The sequence below is a fragment of the Anabrus simplex genome, chromosome 7 (assembly GCF_040414725.1).
Source record: "Anabrus simplex isolate iqAnaSimp1 chromosome 7, ASM4041472v1, whole genome shotgun sequence".
Classification (NCBI taxonomy): Eukaryota; Metazoa; Arthropoda; class Insecta; order Orthoptera; family Tettigoniidae; genus Anabrus; species Anabrus simplex.
In genome coordinates, this window is record NC_090271.1 from 340,824,695 (window position 1) to 340,844,548 (window position 19,854).

General features: G+C 39.8%; 1 protein-coding gene across 1 annotated transcript in view; it reads right to left on the minus strand.

Annotated features, from left to right (window-relative positions):
- Positions 1-19,854, minus strand: part of LOC136877165 (uncharacterized) — a 753,414-nt gene that overhangs the window by 166,958 nt on the left and 566,602 nt on the right. The window lies entirely within an intron of this gene.

Sequence of the window (19,854 nt, forward strand, 5' to 3'; positions counted from 1 at the left end):
GTGAGACAGGGCCATATGATTTGTATCCCATAGGTTGCGATGGGGCTTATTTTACTAAAGAATATCTTCATAGCCGCGTCAATAGATAGACTTCGTAGAAATTTGATATCGCTCATCGCTGTCGCCCTCTTTATTACATGTTTCGTGAAGGAGGTTCTGAAAGGCTGTAAGGTTACCCCAAGACAGTCCCTTGACCATCGCTTCCAGAAGTACTGTCTGCAACGCTGAAGTAGTTGCCACCTGGACAGACGAGAACCTGAGACTGTAAGTAAATCTGGCTCTGGGATGGTTGTGAGAGGTTCTCCAATCAGGAAGTGATCGGGAGTCAGGAATGAATAGTCATCAGGATTATCAGACAATTTGGTTATTGGTCTCGAATTCAGGCATGCCTCAATCTGAACTAACAACGTGGACATTTCTTCAAAAGTCAGTACAAGATTTCCTGCAACCTTCTTCAAATGGGACTTAGTAGACTTTATGCCAGCCTCCCACAGCCCACCAAAATGATGTTAAGTCTTGAGCTATTCGAGAGGAGTGGCATATGTGCCGGCGCCGGGTTACATTCTCTTCATTCTTGCTATCATATATCATGTCATTCATTTCTTTCAACAAGCAACTTTTACAAGAATTACCCGATGTTCTACACAGTTACAAGTCTATCGACTACACGGCAGAGCTTCGAAAGACTTGGAGTCACCTGGAGTACCCTCGAACCTCTTAGAGCGGACGATTGTGGCACCAATTATCCTTCTTAAGAATAAGAATCCTGCCCTCTGCAATGAACATGACTCTGAAACTGATGACTAATATTATTGAAGCCATTCTCATGATTGGGCATGTCGCGAGCGAAGTAATATTCATTCCTCGGATTCGAATAATTTGTTCGGATATACAGTTTAAGTTTAGATCTCTGCAGTGTTCAAAATAAAACTTCTCTATGTAATAATAAAGCAAGCATAATCTTCTTCTTCTTACTATATATAAAAATGGATGTATGCATGTAAATGACACATCTCCTACTAAACCACTGGAGCAATTTCATCCAAACTTGGTACACTTATGACTTACTATCTGGAGACGAGCACTGTGGGGGTAAGGCATCCGTAGCAAGGTATAAAATAATCGAAAAAAGTGCCAAATCCACAGTTTTCGGGGTCGCTGAGATGAATAGTGACACTCCCCATTTTTCAAATGCCAAAGTTCAACTCCCTTTCACATGGGGGGCGAGGGGGGAGTGATATATAAAATTAAACGAAAATAATGTTGAATTAAAAGAAATAAGTTTCATAATGATAGATCCGTATTGAACTGTGATTACAGTAGAGTAAAATAATATATTATTATTGGTCCACCTTTTCAATACAAAATGAAAATTACATAGGGACTAGTTTCGACCTAGTAATAGGTCATCATCAGCCTGAAGTAAGTCAAAGATCGAAGAAAACATAAACAATGTAAACACAAGTACAGTCTCTTTAAAGGTACATACCAAGTGGGAAGTTGAGTAGAGATATATTAAAAATAATAACTCATCCAAATTGACGAAGCACTGAGCGGAATTTATGTAAAGTTCGGTGCGCCGTATATTATAAAAGACCACTGTGCACTAAATGATGCAATAAAGAAGAATAGTAGGTTGAATGCTGGCTTCTTCTTAGCTGTTGTATAATCGAAGAAGATTACGTCGTGTTTTATAAGGTATTGATAGACGTCAAAATACATGGATGTTGGAAGGCTCTTCAGTTTTTTTTGAACATGGCAATAGTTGCGTGTGGAGGCTTAGGAAACCAGAGAAGCGTTATATTATGTTAAAAAATAGAATCCTTAAAAAAGTCCCGTGCGTTGTATAAATTGTGGAAATGGAAATCGAAAAAACTTGGTTCTTAAGCGATAATGTTGTTCATTCAGAGATCGATTGAAAATAAAGAATCGTAACATAGTCTTCTCAAGATGTTCATAAACCAGAATTAATAGACGATGCGAAGTATGATGCTAGGAGAAAGCTCTTCTGCTTCTGGAATCTTGAAGGACGATGGATGTTTCACGAGGTGGAGCAACATATATGGAGTTAAATAAAGGTGGAAATAAATTCGCAGTTCAATGCGGACCATAAATTTGATTCTGAATAAAAGACAGTAAGATTTTTTTTTTTTTAAATATGTCAAAAGGAAAACTCAAGCGTGATGTGATGAGCTGAAGAGAGAAACGGAGGTAGGAAAGGATCAAAGGAAATTTTGAGGAGGTGAGGGAAGAAAAATGAAGGCAGGAGAAGAATATATAATTTTTTTTTTTTTTATTAAGCTGAAGAGAGAAACGGAGGTAGGTAAGGAACAAAGGAATTTTTTTTTTTTTTTGAGAAGGTGAAGGAAGGAAAATAAAGGTCTGAGTTTTTTTTTTAGCTGAAGAGTGAAACGGAGGTAGGTAAGGATCAACGGAATTTTTTTTTTTTTTAGCTGAAGAGTGAAACGGAGGTAGGTAAGGATCAACGGAATTTTTTTTATATTTTTTTTTTATCTGAAGAGAGAAACGAAGGTAGGTAAGGATCAAAGGATTTTTTTTTGAGGTGAAGGAAGGAAAATAAAGGTCTGAGAGTTTTTTTTTTTAAGGTGGGGCTGAGGGATGTGGGAATATGGAAGAATGATTAAGAAAAGTGCTAAAAATAGAATGAACAATCGGACCTTTAATATTAGATTTTGATTGTCTGAAAAGTTGAATTAGCAGGTCAAAAAGAATGTTTGATTTTTCGGAAATGTCATTGAGATTGAAATTGGGATTGAAATATTGGTCTAAATTTATAAAGCAATTCTCTGTTATGTTAATGAGGGGTCCTTTATTCATAATTTTGAGAATTGTCATATCTTGTTTAATGTCAGTAAATTTATGATTACAATCATTCATGTGCTGACCAACTGCAGAAAATTTATTGTGTTTTTGGGCATTGACATGTTCAAGGTATCGTATTTTAAAGTTTCTTCCTGTTTGTCCGATATAAGAAGAATTGCAGCTGTTGCATTTGAACCTATATACACCAGATTTTGAAAAAGGGTCAGTTCTATTAATAGATGATGAGTTGTGTAAGACATTAGCGTTATTATTGTTGGTTTTGAAGGAGATTTTAACATCATGTTTTTTAAAAACGTTAGTGACCTTGTAAATATCTTTATTGAACGTGAAGGTAGAAAATGAAGAAATTTTTGGTTTTTCTTTTTTCAGAGTGGTTAAAGGACGATGTTTGTATTTATTGATAATACTTTCAATGAAAGAACTATTGTAACCATTGAGTTTTGCGATCATACGGATATTGTTCAATTCTTTTTTAAGATCACATTCAGACATTGGGACTGTATAGGCTCGATGAACCATACTATTATAAGCAGCTCTTTTATGGATTTGTGGATGAGAAGAAACTTGATGAATAGTGGAAGATGTTTGGGTAGGCTTTCTGAAGATGTTGAATTTTAAGGAATATAGTTGCCTAATGATGGTTAAGTCTAAAAAATTTATTCTTTGTTCAGATTCAGATTCGAGCGTAAATTTTATGTGTGGGTCGATATTATTAAGGCTGATAAGAGTAGAAGCTGCGTCTGTTGTGCTTTCATCTAGAATTACCAAAGTATCATCAACATATCTAGCCCAAAAAAGAATATTAATGAAGTTATTATTATTATCAATTTTAGTATGTTCTAAAAAATCTAAGTAGATTTCAGCTAGGATGCCCGAAGCCGGCGATCCCATGGCCAAACCTTCCTGCTGGTAGATAATACCGTCGAAAGTGAAATAGTTATTGTTTAAAACCAATTTCAGGATAGACATAAAGTCTTGTATTTCTAAAGCACTTAGGTGACTGTATTTGCCTAAATTGTTTTCAATTATAGGGTATAATTTAGAGGTTTGAATACTAGGATACATATTAACAACGTCAAAAGAGTGAAGGGAATGGTTAGGTTGGATATGAAAGTTATTAAGATTCTCGATCAACTCTGTAGTATTTTTAATAGATTTTTTGGACAAAAAATGATAATATCTTCTTAGAAACTTTTGAATGAATTGAGAAGCATTATAAAGAGGACTTGGTCTGTAATTGATGATCGGGCGGATAGGGATGCCGGGTTTGTGTATCTTAGGAAGGGCTTTAGCGGTTGGAAGACTTGGATTCATGCTAATAAATTTAGTTTTTTCTTGTTCAGTTAAAAGGAATGAAGTATTTTTAAGAGTTTGTTTAAGAAGGCGTTGGATTTTTTGAGTAGGGTCTTTTTTAACAACAGTGAACGAACTATCAGAAAAGAATTCTTTAGTCTTATTAATATAATTGTTTCTTTCCATTATAACAGTGGTATTGCCTTTATCGGCCTTAGTGACAATAAGATTATTATCAGAAATCTTCTTTTTGAGAGCGCGTAATCGCTTTTGATCAATGAATGATTCTTTAATGTCGCTAGGGATGTTGGAGTTCGTACTTGAGTTAAGAATGTCGTTAATTTTACGTTTAACTTCGAACCTAACTTCATCCTCTTTTTCGAGAGGTAATTTACTGATGGCTAGTTCAGATTCTAAGATCATAGTAGTAGAGCTGTCAAGTTTATTAAGAATAGGCCAATTATGATTAGGACCTTTGGCTAAAATTGAATTATCGTCATCATTCAGAGGAACATTGGATAAATTAATAATTGGTGGATGAAATTGAATCGTTGTGCTAGAGGAATTTCTATTATTAGTAGCAAGGGTGTTATTAGATTTAGAACCTTTTAGTATACTAAGTTTCTTATCTAAGGTTTTCTGTTTCTTAGCTAATATGTTGAAAAGTCTATTATCAATTAGAGATTGAAATAAATTCCATTGAACATTCGAAAGTGAATTTGCAGCTACGAGGTGAGTTTCATATAATCTATGATTTATGGTCAGCACATGAATGATTGTAATCATAAATTTACTGACATTAAACAAGATATGACAATTCTCAAAATTATGAATAAAGGACCCCTCCTTAACATAACAGAGAATTGCTTTATAAATTTAGACCAATATTTCAATCCCAATTTCAATCTCAATGACATTTCCGAAAAATCAAACATTCTTTTTGACCTGCTAATTCAACTTTTCAGACAATCAAAATCTAATATTAAAGGTCCGATTGTTCATTCTATTTTTAGCACTTTTCTTAATCATTCTTCCATATTCCCACATCCCTCAGCCCCACCTAAAAAAAAAAAAAATTCTCAGACCTTTATTTTCCTTCCTTCACCTCAAAAAAAAATCCTTTGATCCTTACCTACCTTCGTTTCTCTCTTCAGATAAAAAAAAATATTAAAAAAAATTCCGTTGATCCTTACCTACCTCCGTTTCACTCTTCAGCTAAAAAAAAAAAAAAAATTCCGTTGATCCTTACCTACCTCCGTTTCACTCTTCAGCTAAAAAAAAAAACTCAGACCTTTATTTTCCTTCCTTCACCTTCTCAAAAAAAAAAAAATCCTTTGTTCCTTACCTACCTCCGTTTCTCTCTTCAGCTTAATAAAAAAAAAAAATTATATATTCTTCTCCTGCCTTCATTTTTCTTCCCTCACCTCCTCAAAATTTCCTTTGATCCTTTCCTACCTCCGTTTCTCTCTTCAGCTCATCACATCACGCTTGAGTTTTCCTTTTGACATATTAAAAAAAAAAAATCTTACTGTCTTTTATTCAGAATCAAATTTATGGTCCGCATTGAACTGCGAATTTATTTCCACCTTTATTTAACTCCATATATGTTGCTCCACCTCGTGAAACATCCATCGTCCTTCAAGATTCCAGAAGCAGAAGAGCTTTCTCCTAGCATCATACTTCGCATCGTCTATTAATTCTGGTTTATGAACATCTTGAGAAGACTATGTTACGATTCTTTATTTTCAATCGATCTCTGAATGAACAACATTATCGCTTAAGAACCAAGTTTTTTAAATTTCCATTTCCACAATTTATACAACGCACGGGACTTTTTTAAGGATCTCTATTTTTTAACATAATATAACGCTTCTCTGGTTTCCTAAGCCTCCACACGCAACTATTGCCATGTTCAAAAAAACTGAAGAGCCTTCCAACATCCATGTATTTTGACGTCTATCAATACCTTATAAAACACGACGTAATCTTCTTCGATTATACAACAGCTAAGAAGAAGCCAGCATTCAACCTACTATTCTTCTTTATTGCATCATTTAGTGCACAGTGGTCTTTTATAATATACGGCGCACCGAACTTTACATAAATTCCGCTCAGTGCTTCGTCAATTTGGATGAGTTATTATTTTTAATATATCTCTACTCAACTTCCCACTTGGTATGTACCTTTAAAGAGACTGTACTTGTGTTTACATTGTTTATGTTTTCTTCGATCTTTGACTTACTTCAGGCTGATGATGACCTATTACTAGGTCGAAACTAGTCCCTATGTAATTTTCATTTTGTATTGAAAAGGTGGACCAATAATAATATATTATTTTACTCTACTGTAATAATGTTGAATACCGGCACATAGTTTTCGGGGGCCGCCGAAGTGAATTGTATACGCTGGAGTTTTAGTATCAGGAGACAAACAACGTGGGGGTAAGAAAGCCCAGGAGCCCTTAGGGGCGGGGGGGGCGAGGGGGGTCAGGTAAACAAATTAACGAGAATACTGTCGAATCCATACTTTTTGGGGTCGCTGAGATGAATAGTGACACTCCGGATTTTTTTAAAAGTTCAAGTTCAACCCCCTTTGGGGTTGGGGCAAGGGGGAGTGATATATAAAATTAAACGAAAATAGTGTCGAATACATAGTTTTCGGGGTCGCCGAAGTGAATTGTACACTCCGGATTTTTAGTATCAGGAGACAAACCGCGTGGAGGTAAGACAGCCCAGGAACCCTTAGGGTCGGGGGGGGTGGCGAGGGGGCTGAGATATAAAAATCATCGAAAATAGTGTCGAATCCATACTTTTTGGGGTCGCTGAGATGAACAGTGACACTCCGGAATTTTTTTGAAGTCCAAGTTCAGCCCCCTTCATGGTGGGGGTGCGATGGGAGAATGATATATAGAAATAATAATGATATATAGAAATAATCGTGTCGAATACATAATCGCTGAGGTGCATTGTACACTCCGGATTTTTAATATCAGGAGACAAACCACGTGGAGGTAAGACAGCCCAGGAACCCTTAGGGTCAGGGGGGGCGAGGGGGTTGAGATATAAAAATCATCGAAAATAGTGTCGAATCCATACTTTTCGGGGTCGCTGAGATGAACAGTGACACTCCGGAATTTTTTAAAGTCCAAGCTCAGCCCCCTTCATGGTGGGGGTGCGATGGGAGAATGATATATAGAAATAATCGTGTCGAATACATAATCGCTGAGGTCAATAGTGACACTCCGAATTTTTAGTATCAGGAGACAAACCACATGGGGGTAAAACACCCCAGGAACCCTTAGGGGCGTGGGGGGGGGCAAGGGGACTGAGATATACAAATCATCGAAAGTAGTGTCGAATCCATACTTTTCGGGGTCGCTGAGATGAACAGTAACATTCCGATTTTTTAAAACTCAAAGTTTAGCCCCCTTTAGGGTGGGGGATATAACAGTAATCGAATATACTGCCGAATCCATAGTTTTCCGGATCGCTGAGATGAATAGTAACATTCCGGATGTTTAAAGTCTAACTTCAGCCCCCTTTGGCATAGGTGGTGAGAAAGGGTGAAAAAATAAATTGTCAGAAATGACCGAGATAATGGACGTGTGTATGTTCCAGTATGACTTTCAAGTACGACTTATTACCTGGAAAACGTATTGTGGGAGTAAGACGCCCCTAGAACCAGTTCCTCAGTTCATCAGGGCAGTGTTATCGGACCTTTATGTTTTCTTATATATATAAATGATATGAGTAAAGCAGTGGAATCGGAGGTAAGGCTTTTTGCGGATGATGCTATTCTCTATAGAGTGGTAAATAAGTTACAAGATTGTGAGCAACTGCAACGTGACCTCGAAAATGTTGTGAGATGGACAGCAGGCAATGGTATGTTGATAAACGGGGTTAAAAGTCAGGTTGTGAGTTTCACAAATAGAAAAATTCCTCTCATTTTTAATTACTGCGTTGATAGGGTGAAAGTTCCTTTTGGGGATCATTGTAAGTATCTAGGTGTTAATATAAGGAAAGATCTTCACTGGGGTAATCACATAAATGGGATTGTAAATAAAGGGTACCGATCTCTGCACATGGTTATGAGGGTGTTTAGGGGTTGTAGTAAGGATGTAAAGGAGAGTGCATATAAGTCTCTGGTAAGACCCCAACTAGAGTATGGTTCCAGTGTATGGGACCCTCACCAGGATTACCTGATTCAAGAACTGGAAAAAATCCAAAGAAAAGCAGCTCGATTTGTTCTGAGTGATTTCCGACAAAAGAGTAGCGTTACAAAAATGTTGCAATGTTTGGGTTGGGAAGAATTGAAAGAAAGAAGAAGAGCTGCTCGACTAAGTGGTATGTTCCGAGCTGTCAGCGGAGAGATGGCGTGGAATGACATTAGTAGACGAATAAGTTTGAATGGCGTTTATAAAAGTAGGAAAGATCACAATATGAAGATAAAGTTGGAATTCAAGAGGACAAACTGGGGCAAATATTCATTTATAGGAAGGGGAGTTAGGGATTGGAATAACTTACCAAGGGAGATGTTCAATAAATTTCCAATTTCTTTGAAATCATTTCGGAAAAGGCTAGGAAAGCAACAGATAGGGAATCTGCTACCTGGGCGACTGCCCTAAATGCAGATCAGTATTGATTGATTGATAGATTGATTGATAGATAGGGAAGCGCGTAAAATATTATCCACACTAATAAATGGAAGTCTGTTTGGAGCGATCTATATATACTGTACTATATATATATATATATATAAATTAAGGCATAAAAATGAAAACACCAAGCTCGATAGCTGCAGTCGCTTAAGTGCGGTATTCGGGAGATAGTAGGTTCGAACCCAACTGTCGGCAGCCCTGAAGATGGTTTTCCGTGGTTTCCCATTTTCACACCAGGCAAATGCTGGGGCTGTACCTTAATTAAGGCCACGGCCGCTTCCTTCCCAGTCCTAGGCATTTCCTGTCCCATCGTCGTCGGTGCGATTATTTTATTACCCCCGAAAAATATCGAAATATGGAGGCAATTTTAGTGGCGGTGCAGTCCTTCCTTTCGATATTGTTCGGTCTCGTTTTAGAGTTGCTTACTCGTGTTGAACGAGGCCTAGCTCTTCCCACAGTCCACGAAATGTACTTCATTAAGTGCAAAGGGAAGGCCAACATAATGTACATTACATACTTCATTTATTTACAAAACTATTTACACTGTACAAAATATACATTAGGACGCCGTGGTCCATGTTGTAGCGCACAAACACAATACTGTTACCCACGCTCGTCCAAGTCTCGGAACTCAATGACGCCGGTGAGGCGCGTGACTCTGTCCCCCTTCCACTGGGGCTGTAGCAGTCTGATTGTGCTGACCTCTGACGAAAGAAAACACATGGCGTTCAACATACCGCCCACCTAATTTATATATAAATTACAAACATAAATATTATTAAGAACAATAAAAATTAGCACTCACACTGAAAAAGTCAAATGAAAAAAACAAAGTTTTAACACATAAAAGATTACACCTTTTCACTAATTACACTTTTTCACTATATACAGTTTCAACCTCTTCCGGGAAGACACAAAGTTTTGCAACTGGCCGTTTGAAGGTCCCCTTGGGCGTGCGAATAGTGGCAACTCGCACCAAGCCGTCAGCACCTGCGTGCGTATCTACCACGATCCCTGTCTGCCACACGAGAGGTGGCAAGTTGTCTTCCTTGAGAGGAACCACAGTTCCGGGTTGAAGGTTGGCCCTTCCTGCTGACCACTTAGTCCGCTGCTGGAGTTGACATAGATAGTCCCTTGACCATCGCTTCCAGAAGTACTGTCTGCAACGCTGAAGTAGTTGCCACCTGGACAGACGAGAACCTGAGACTGTAAGTAAATCTGGCTCTGGGATGGTTGTGAGAGGTTCTCCAATCAGGAAGTGACCGGGAGTCAGGAATGAATAGTCATCAGGATTATCAGACAATTTGGTTATTGGTCTCGAATTCAGGCATGCCTCAATCTGAACTAACAACGTGGACATTTCTTCAAAAGTCAGTACAAGATTTCCTGCAACCTTCTTCAAATGGGACTTAGTAGACTTTATGCCAGCCTCCCACAGCCCACCAAAATGAGGGGCATGCGGTGGAATAAAATGCCACTGGATTCCACATTGAGATGCGAAGTCATACACCTTCCTCTGATGTACTTGAGATCTGAAAAGGGTGTGAAGCTCCCGTAGCTCGTTTCTTGCTCCCACGGAGGTACTTCCATTGTCGCTGTAGATATTCTGGCAGATACCCCGACGCGATGTAAATCTACGCAGAGCAGCTAGGAACGCATCAGTAGACAGGTCAGAGACAAGTTCAAGATGGATCGCCTTGGTAGCCATGCAGATGAATAGAGCAATATAACATTTTAGCTTTGTTTTGCTCTTACGAGTCCCTTGCTTAATGTAAAGTGGACCCCCATAGTCAACTCCGCAGTTCAAAAATGGTCTGTTGGGTTCTACCCTGTGGTGTGGGAGCTGGCCCATGAGTTGAGTTGATGTACTTGCCTTCAACTTGTAGCAAGGGAGACACTTGTGTGTTATGTGCCTAATGACAGACTTACCATTAGGTATCCAATATCGTTGTCTAATGGTTGCAAGCAAAAGTTGGGGTCCAGCATGCAGAAGTCGCATGTGCTCACACATTACTAACAACCTGGTCACATGATGATTAGGTGGTAGGATGATGGGATGTTTCTGGCTGTACGGAGCTTGCGATTGTTCCAATCTGCCGCCCACCCTAAGCATCTGGTTTGCATCTACAAAGGGATGAAGAGACTTCAACTTGCTGTCCTTTGCGATCGGTCTGCCAAGTCGCAGATCTTGAAGCTCCTTACCATATTCTCGTTCTTGGGCAGTACGAATGATCCTGTGCGATGCCTCTTGAAGTTCTACTACAGTCAGACTTCCCACCTGTCTCCTTGAAGCAGCAAGCCTGAGGTTGTTTATGTATCTCAGTATGAAGGCCATGACTCCCACCAGCCGTGACCAAGAAGAAAAGCGTTGGACTAAGTCTTCAAGGAAATGACTGACAACAAGTAAGCAAACAGCTGGTTTCCGTTGCTCTGGTACATCAGTGAGTTCGGAAGTTTTCTTCATGTCGCTGACAGGCCAGGTTGACGGTGGCTGGTAGAGCCAGGATGGTCCCGTCCACCATAACAGATTGTCTTGAAGAAGATGTGGTTCAATCCCTCTCGAAATGATGTCAGCTGGATTGTCCTGTGACGTCACATGGTTCCACTGTTCTACAGATGAAAGTTGTTGTATCTCAGACACTCGGTTACCAACAAACGTTTTCCAAGATGCAGGCTCTCCTGCAAGCCAAGCTAGTACTATGGTAGAATCAGTCCAATAGTAGTTTTGTTCAATTTTGAGGTTAAGTGCAGTTTTAACCTTATCCATTAAATTTACAAGAAGTAATGCACCACATAGTTCAAGTCTAGGGAGGGAAATCTGTTTCAGTGGTGCTACTCTGGATTTGGAGCTTAACAGCACTACTGTTACATTATCCTTGACATCTATACTCCGTAGGTAAACAGATGCTCCAAAGGCCTTTTCTGAAGCATCAGAGAATCCGTGTAACTCATATTGTTTAATCTCTCCGTCTCCCGTCACTCTTCGAGGGATGCGAATGTCGCTGAGTGATGGCAAATATGCATGAAACTGTTCCCAAGTAGTTAATAGCTCAGGAGGCAAACTCTGATCCCAGTCCACTTTCGCCCGCCATAAATGTTGCAAGAAAATGTTACATTTTATAATTACTGGACCTAAGAGGCCCAAAGGATCAAAAATTGATGAAATGCAGTTGAAATCATTTACCATTTTAGGGAGACTTGTTCACAGAATAGTTCATCTGTGGCAGCAACTCTGCCACCCCTTCTGAATATCATGTGAACCGTTTTGTCCATGTTTAACTGGAATTTGTTTCTTTTTGCCCAGGATACCAGTAAGTAACATCTGCAGTGAAGGCATACTTATGTGTTCTAAATCTCAAGATGATAGAATACAAGTCTTCTTGCACCGTAGGTCCAACCATCAAGATATCGTTCAGTGAGTAGTTACTAGTAGTTTTAGCAGAGGCGTTGAAGGCGACTCTGACCTTAGTGGTAGTGCTGGACTGCTTAATTACAGCATGATGCGGCAGGTAATATGTTGGCTTATTGGTTTGCGTTGTCACAACTTCCATGTGATGAAGATCAGCATATTCTGTCATGAACTCAACATAGTCCTTCTTCAAGTCTGGTTGGCGATGTAACAGCTGTTCAATTTGACTGAGGCAACGAGTGGCGTATTTAAATGAATCCCGAAGTTCCTCATGGTGTGGTTTAATTGGCAGTCTTACAACATATCTTCCGGTGCTGTCCCTAGTAGTGTTGTTCACAAAGTGTTCTTCACACTGACTTTCTTCCTTAGAACGCGGGGGAGACATCTTTACTTCCTCTTGTTGCCAAAATCGTTCGACCTGTACGTGCAGTTCATTGCCGCGCACAAGACAAGACATTACTTTCTTGCTGGTAGACTTGAGAGAGTGTGGTGGTATCTTGCCTGATAAGATCCAACCAAATTCAGTGTCCTGTGGTACAGGATGATTTTCTCTCGTGAGTTGACCACGACGCAGTATGTCAAAAAACACAGAAGCCCCCAGTAGTAAATCAACTTCACCTGGTGTACTAAATTGAGGATCCGCCAAGGAAATGTCCTGTGGTAGCTGCCAGTCAGACGTGTCAAGCTGTACTGTAGGGAGCTGACCAGTTATGCGAGGAAGTACAGCACAAACAATAGGGGTAGTGTAGTCTGTGACCCTAGATGTAACTTGGATTTGACAAATATGTGATGATTCAGTTGCCTTAGTATCACTAATTCCCCTTATAGGCATTAAGTGCCGACTCAATTCAATCCCTAAGCGATCTGCCAAACGCCTGGACATGAAATGCATTTGAGACGCACTATCAAGTAGAGCTCGGCACTGATGTGCATTCCCACGTTTGTCTGTGACCACTACGAGAGCTGTTGACAATAGAACTTCTACATGAGTATAGTTGCTCTTCACAGCACAGTAGGTTTGCTGCTGAGTCTGGTTGGTTTCTGATGTAGTAGAAGCATTGTAGGATGTACTCTGCTCCTTGTGCAACAGAGTATGATGTCTATTATTGCAGATTCGACAATTTCCTGAACTACACTCCTTTAAAGTATGATTAGCACCCAGACAGTTAAAGCAAAGTTTACACTTCTTGGTGAAATCTATTCTATTTCTAACGCTGGCTTCACGAAACTTAGGGCATTTTGTTAGGGTGTGAGAAGCCTTACAAAACTCACAATGAGTTGCTGTTGTGACAAAGGACTTCTTACTGCTCTTATCACCACCATGTTTGGATACGACCTGTTGCTGGTCGCTTTGGTGTTTTTTGGGGTTGATTAGATCCAAAGTTTGACAACTATTCTCCAAGAAAGCTACTAAATCCTTCAAGCGAGGGAACTTCTTATCCGAAGATTTAACTTCCCACTGTTTTCTTAGACCGAGGCTGATTCGATCTAGCACTAAGCGAGATAACAAAATTTCATGCAGAGGCACATCTATTTCCATTACTTCAATAGCGCTCAGGTTGCTCAGCAGTTGATTTAGCAACACTCTTAAGTCCTTAGCTGACTCTGTTTTAACTGACGGAAGATCTAGCAGTTGCTTAACGTGTAGGTCTACAATCAATTTGGGGTTATTATATCTCTGGAAGATTAATTCCCAAGCTACCTTGAAATTGCTTTCAGTGACAGGCAAGCTTTCAATTAATTTATGAGGTTCTCCCGATAAGCATGATAGTAGGTAATAGTACCTCTGTATGTCTGTTAAGGCATGATTATTAATTACTAGGCTCTGGAAGGTATCTCGAAAATGAATAAATTCAGAAATAATTCCTGAAATTGTAGGGAGTCTTATTTTATGTATGCTACTGGTATTTGAAGAACTAGATGTTGCGGGGGAAGTTGCATTCGAATTTGCATTCAACAGAGTTTCCATCTTAGATTCTATTTCTAGGATGAGTTCTTCAGTGGATTCCCTATCTGCATCATGAACTTCTTCGGTATCGCTAATTTCTAACTGGGTTTGAACATCGTTGTATTCCTCCTTACTTGAACATAGCAGCCTTTGCCTAACTCGAATATCATTCAGATTTGAGCCTTCATTAAATGTACTGACAAAACTAGCTATACGCTTCATACGAGACTTAATAACTGCTCCCTTTTTTATGAGACCTTTTCGCTGGACAGGATCCATGGTGAAGGATAACAAGAAATAATGGATATATTATAAAGGACTGGGAATGCCAGATTACTTACAGATCAGGAGAATGTATCCTTCCACAGCAGGGCTGAAAACCAAAGAGCACTGCGCGGCTGGGCTGCACTCTGGTGGTCACTTCTGGAACTACTAGGTTAAGTAGGCTAGCTAGGTGCACCTTGTTTCGAATTTAGGTTTAGGTAATACTTTAGGTAGCGCACAAACACAATACTGTTACCCACGCTCGTCCAAGTCTCGGAACACAATGACGCCGGTGAGGCGCGTGACTCTGTCCCCCTTCCACTGGGGCTGTAGCAGTCTGATTGTGCTGACCTCTGACGAAAGAAAACACATGGCGTTCAACAGATATATTTCGTGGCTAAACAGTAAGTCGTATCACAAAACGGATGGCACAATCTCCATTCAATTTGGAGTGATCTACAACTTCGGTCCTTTGACCTTTTGTCGTATCTCTATCCCTTATACATTAAAGTTTTCTCTATTTCTGGATTTACCTAAATTTTGCACTTTGTACACGTACAATTGATGGTTTGATTCACTTATAGGAAAGATGGGATCATCAAATTCTACACGAATATTGGCCCACCCAGTAGCCATATGTGAGCCAAATTCTATGTTTGAAGCTGTCGCATAAGTATCTGAAAAGTAATGCACTGTGTGAAAATCTTACACAAATTTCACCCTATTCAACGTTTCTAAAACATAATGAATTGTGGTAGACAAGTGCACCTGTCGTTATCATCACAACTCCACAACTCGCACTTTACATTGGAAACATCGTCTGCGGACCTCCCTATGCTTTTTCTCGGATAACGCCAATTTACATGCAATTTAAAAATTATTATTAACTTCATGTACAGGAATTTACTTCGATATCCGTATACAATCTGGAATACCGTAGCGAAGCACGGGTACAATTGCTAGTTGTTTGACTAGGTGCCACGTGGGTGCAGTGGTGGGCGGGCTCCATATTTAATGGCTTGTTTTGGACGACGACACTGCTAGTCCACGGTCACTCTCAAGTGTTTAGCAGCTTCTTGTATTCATGATAACTTACGTTTCCTCCGACTTAACGATCATTGCCGCAACGAAAAGTTCGCAAACCAAATACAAAACAAACATAGAGGTTTTAAAAAATGTCGGTCAGGATGATTTAAACTTGTAGAGAGACAATAGCACAGTGAAAATGTATTAAAGTCATGTAAATGAATCTCTCATTATAAGAGATAGGGGCAGCTGACAAGCGCGCTTGTTGTTACGCAATGCAGCTTTTTTCAGACACCCCCAGCTGCATGTGCCTATTTAAGCGCATACCCGCTCAATCTTAAATTTCTGCCAGTACCGGGAATCAAAGCGGTCCCCCCGAGAAAGGCAGCTAATTGCGTTACACGATATTAGTAAGATTATAACAATATCTGCCAGGCACTTGACGTACGTTCCTTGTAACTATTGTTAGTTTATCATAACTGAAATTGTCGCTGTTAAAGTTCGCGAGTCAGACTGGAAACCTCTGGTTCATAACACTATATACATATAGGGAGTAGAAGCATAACGTCTTTGTCTTACAGTTTGTTTCTGTTCGAACGAAGTTCTGACAATGAAGTCTGGTACCGTACAGTAAAACACTGATACTGCATACAAAGTCGACATGCGAGAAAATGGCTTGATTAGTCACCACGGGGGAGCCAGACGGCGGGAATTAAGAAGAATCGGATGTCTTTTCCTATCCACGGGGCTCGCGCTAAAGCTGATCTATTTGTAGCTCTCCCTCTGTCTCTAAAGTCAGGAGGTCGAATGATGCAATAGTTCCTAACTTGTAATTTCATTACCAACACATGTTTATCACATGATTACATTAATACGGTATTTATTTAATTCATATTCTCAAAACGAAGGGGTTCGCCATTATCACGAATAACTGAACATTTTCCTAGTAAGTAGTAAGGGTTATTCTGCCCGAAGGTAGGTCCGAACCTCCGCAGAGGCGTTCCTGAGCCGGAGTTTACGTGCGGTAGGGTGGCCAGTTCCTTTCCGCTCCTCCATTCCCTTACCCCCCACCAACAGCGCGTGGCAACCCATCCAACTTCTGACCACGCCCAATGTTGCTCAACTTCGGAGATCTCACGGGATCCGGTGTTTCAACACGGCTACGACCGTTGGCAACATTTTCCTAAGCCATCGGAATTAACCAATGAAGGTCAATCCCCGACCCGGACGGGAATCGAGCCCGGAACCCGTTGGCCAGCACGCTAATCATTTAACCATGGGGCCGGACAAGCATAATAAATTGCCCTCAGCAAGATACAGTGGAAGAAAGTAAATACCACAATCATTACTACCTACAGGGCGTGATCAAAAAGTTTTCGTTTGAGGGCGTTGCTGCAGCGGACATGCACGATATAAGTACGGACATGTAGGCAGTCGTGTCGTGCCGAGGTGCGTCCAAACAGGACCAACGTACTGTTATTCTGTTCTTGGCTGCCGAAGGACAAACACCGGTGGACATTCACCCACCCCCTAACAAACACATCCCCTATACACCGACACTCCCACGGATCTTTACCTCTCTTCTCGGCCGTGGACGGGCTGGAACAGGCTAAAACAGCCTGGAACTGGACTTGTGCGTAGACAGAGCGATGGGAAACAGGAATAAGAACCCGGCCCTCTCCCATAAATGAAAGAACGGGGTCAAAATGATGTTTATTGACAAACATAAAGCAAATAAAATTAGTAGCTTCGAATATTACTTACAGAGAGATGTGTCGAACACATAACACGTAGCCTTAACGAAAGTAGAGGCCTAGGACCGCTTCGCGGCTTCTAACCGTCCAGAGCAATCGTCTTGTCCAGATCCTATCGTAACCGTATGCACGGCAAGAATCTTGTCCAGATCCTATCGTAACCGTATGCACGGCAAGAATCTTGTCCAGATCCTATCGTAACCGTATGCACGGCAAGAATCTTGTCCAGATCCTATCGTAACCGTCTGCACGGCAAGAATCTTGTCCAGATCCTATCGTAACCGTCTGCACGGCAAGAATCTTGTCCAGATCCTATCCTAACCGTCTGCACGGCAAGAATCTTGTCCAGATCCTATCCTAACCGTCTGCACGGCAAGAATCTTGTCCAGATCCTATCCTAACTCTGTGTAACATTAATCACCACCACCAGGTATCGAAGCATAGTTCCTAAGTACAGAGGTTGGCAGTACTGAGCACTGCTGGAGAACATCCTTTCCGAGAAGGCCGCGAGCGAATAAACAAACGACATTCGTTACGAGTGTGTGAAAGTCTTGGCCCACGGGGTACAGTAATGATCTCACAACCTATAGTTGACTTGCCTCGAGTAATTTAAAGTACTCTACGTGACGTGGGACATATCAATCGTAGTAGTAAAATGTTGGACATACTTCGGGCAAAATTCACACGCAATCATGCAGTATGCATGTACATCACAATCGTAAGTTAATATGCTCCGAGTTTCAAACGAGCATCACAAGAGACGCGGCTCTAGAGCAATCCACCATCTTGAAGACAGCATCCCAAAGAAAGAAAAAAAAAAAAAGGATAAGATACTGATGGTTGCCATAGTTACGAGGCGGGGCAAACAAAGCCAACAATGAAACAGATAAATTCAAAAGAACACCACAACCGTAACTGAATAAATAGGCCCCCAATTAGCCCAAAAAGCGAAAATAAAGAGAAAATACAAGCAAAAATGAAAATAACACCTGAGATGCGGAGAATACTATCAATCAGGCAGACAGATAGTACAAATGCACACACATACATACCATAGAGAGAATAGGCCGGTGTGTCAAGGCACATCCGCATAGCATGACGTGTCATTTCATGGACTCACGAGCTTATATCAAATCAAATGCACAAGGATTATTAAAGGAGGCAAGGCATATCCAAACACAAATCGTAGCAATCGAAATCACAATCAGCACGCCCCAAGCCGTATCCATATCGCCTCGCCATGGGCGAACATGAATACCCAGCTCAGCCACCGACGAGAAACTAGAATGGTAGGTCACAGGCACACAAACAGTCCTCACGTGTTTATATAAGGACAAAATAGAACACACAAAGAAAAGGCAAACACATAAAATCAGCAGAATGAAAATTTAATAATAATGGCCACGCAACTCAGCAAACCAAATCTATATATATATAAAATAACTTGTCCTGACTGACTGACTGATTCATCATCGCCGAGCCAAAACTACTGGACATAAAGAAACGAAATTTTGGGGATACATTCATATTAAGATGTAGGTGCTCGCTAAGAGAGGATTTTTGGATATTCCGTCGCTAAGGGGGTGAAAAGGGGGGTGAAATTTTAAAATGAGTGTATCTATATCTCAAAACTTTAAAAGTTTACAGATGTAAAAATTGGTATTTAGAATCTTCTTTAAAAATAAGGAGACACGTATTTTTTTGTTTTCAGAAAATCCCAATAGGAGGTGTGAAAAAGGGTGAAAAACGGGTTGAATGCCTTTAATGAGGATACTTATATCTCAGAAACTGACAGACCTGAAAATTGGTACTTTTGATCCCTTTTAAAAATAAAGAAACACGTATTTTTTGTTTTTGGAATATCCAATTAATGGGAGGGTGAAGAGGGGGGTGAATTTTTAAAATGCATGTATCTATACCCGAAAACTTTGAAAGTTTACAGATGTAATATTTGGTATTTAGAATCTTCATTAAAAATAAAGAACACGTATTTTTTTGTTTTTCGGAAAATCCCAATAGGAGGGGTGAAATGGGGTAAAAAAAGTGATTGAATGCCTTTAATGAGGATACTTATATCTCAGAAACTGAAGATATTACAGACCTGAAATTTGGTGTTTGCGAACTCCTTTAAAAATAAAGAAACACGTATTGTTTTCGTTTTTAAAAAATCCAATTAATGGGGGGGTGAAAAAGGGACGAATTTTCAAAATGAGTGTATCTATATCTCAAAAATTTTAAAGTTTATAGATGTAAAAATTGGTATTTAGAATCTCCTTTAAATATAAAGAAACACGTATATTTTTGTTTTCGGAAAATCCCAATAGGAGGGGTGAAAAAGGGGTTGAATGCCTTTAATGAGGATACTTATATTTCAGAAACTGAAGAAATTACAGACCTGAAAATTGGTGTTTGGGATCTTCATTAAAAATAAAGAAACATGTATTTTTCTGTTTTTGGAAAATCCAAATAATGGGGGATGAAAAGGGGGTGAATTTTTAAAATGCGTTTATCTATATCTCAAAACTTTAAAAGTGTACAGATGTTAAAATTGGTATTTAGAATCGCCCTTAAAAATAAAGGAACACGCATTTTTTTTTTCGGAAAATCCCAATAGTAGGGGTGAATAATTGGTTAAATACCTTTAATGAGGATACTTATA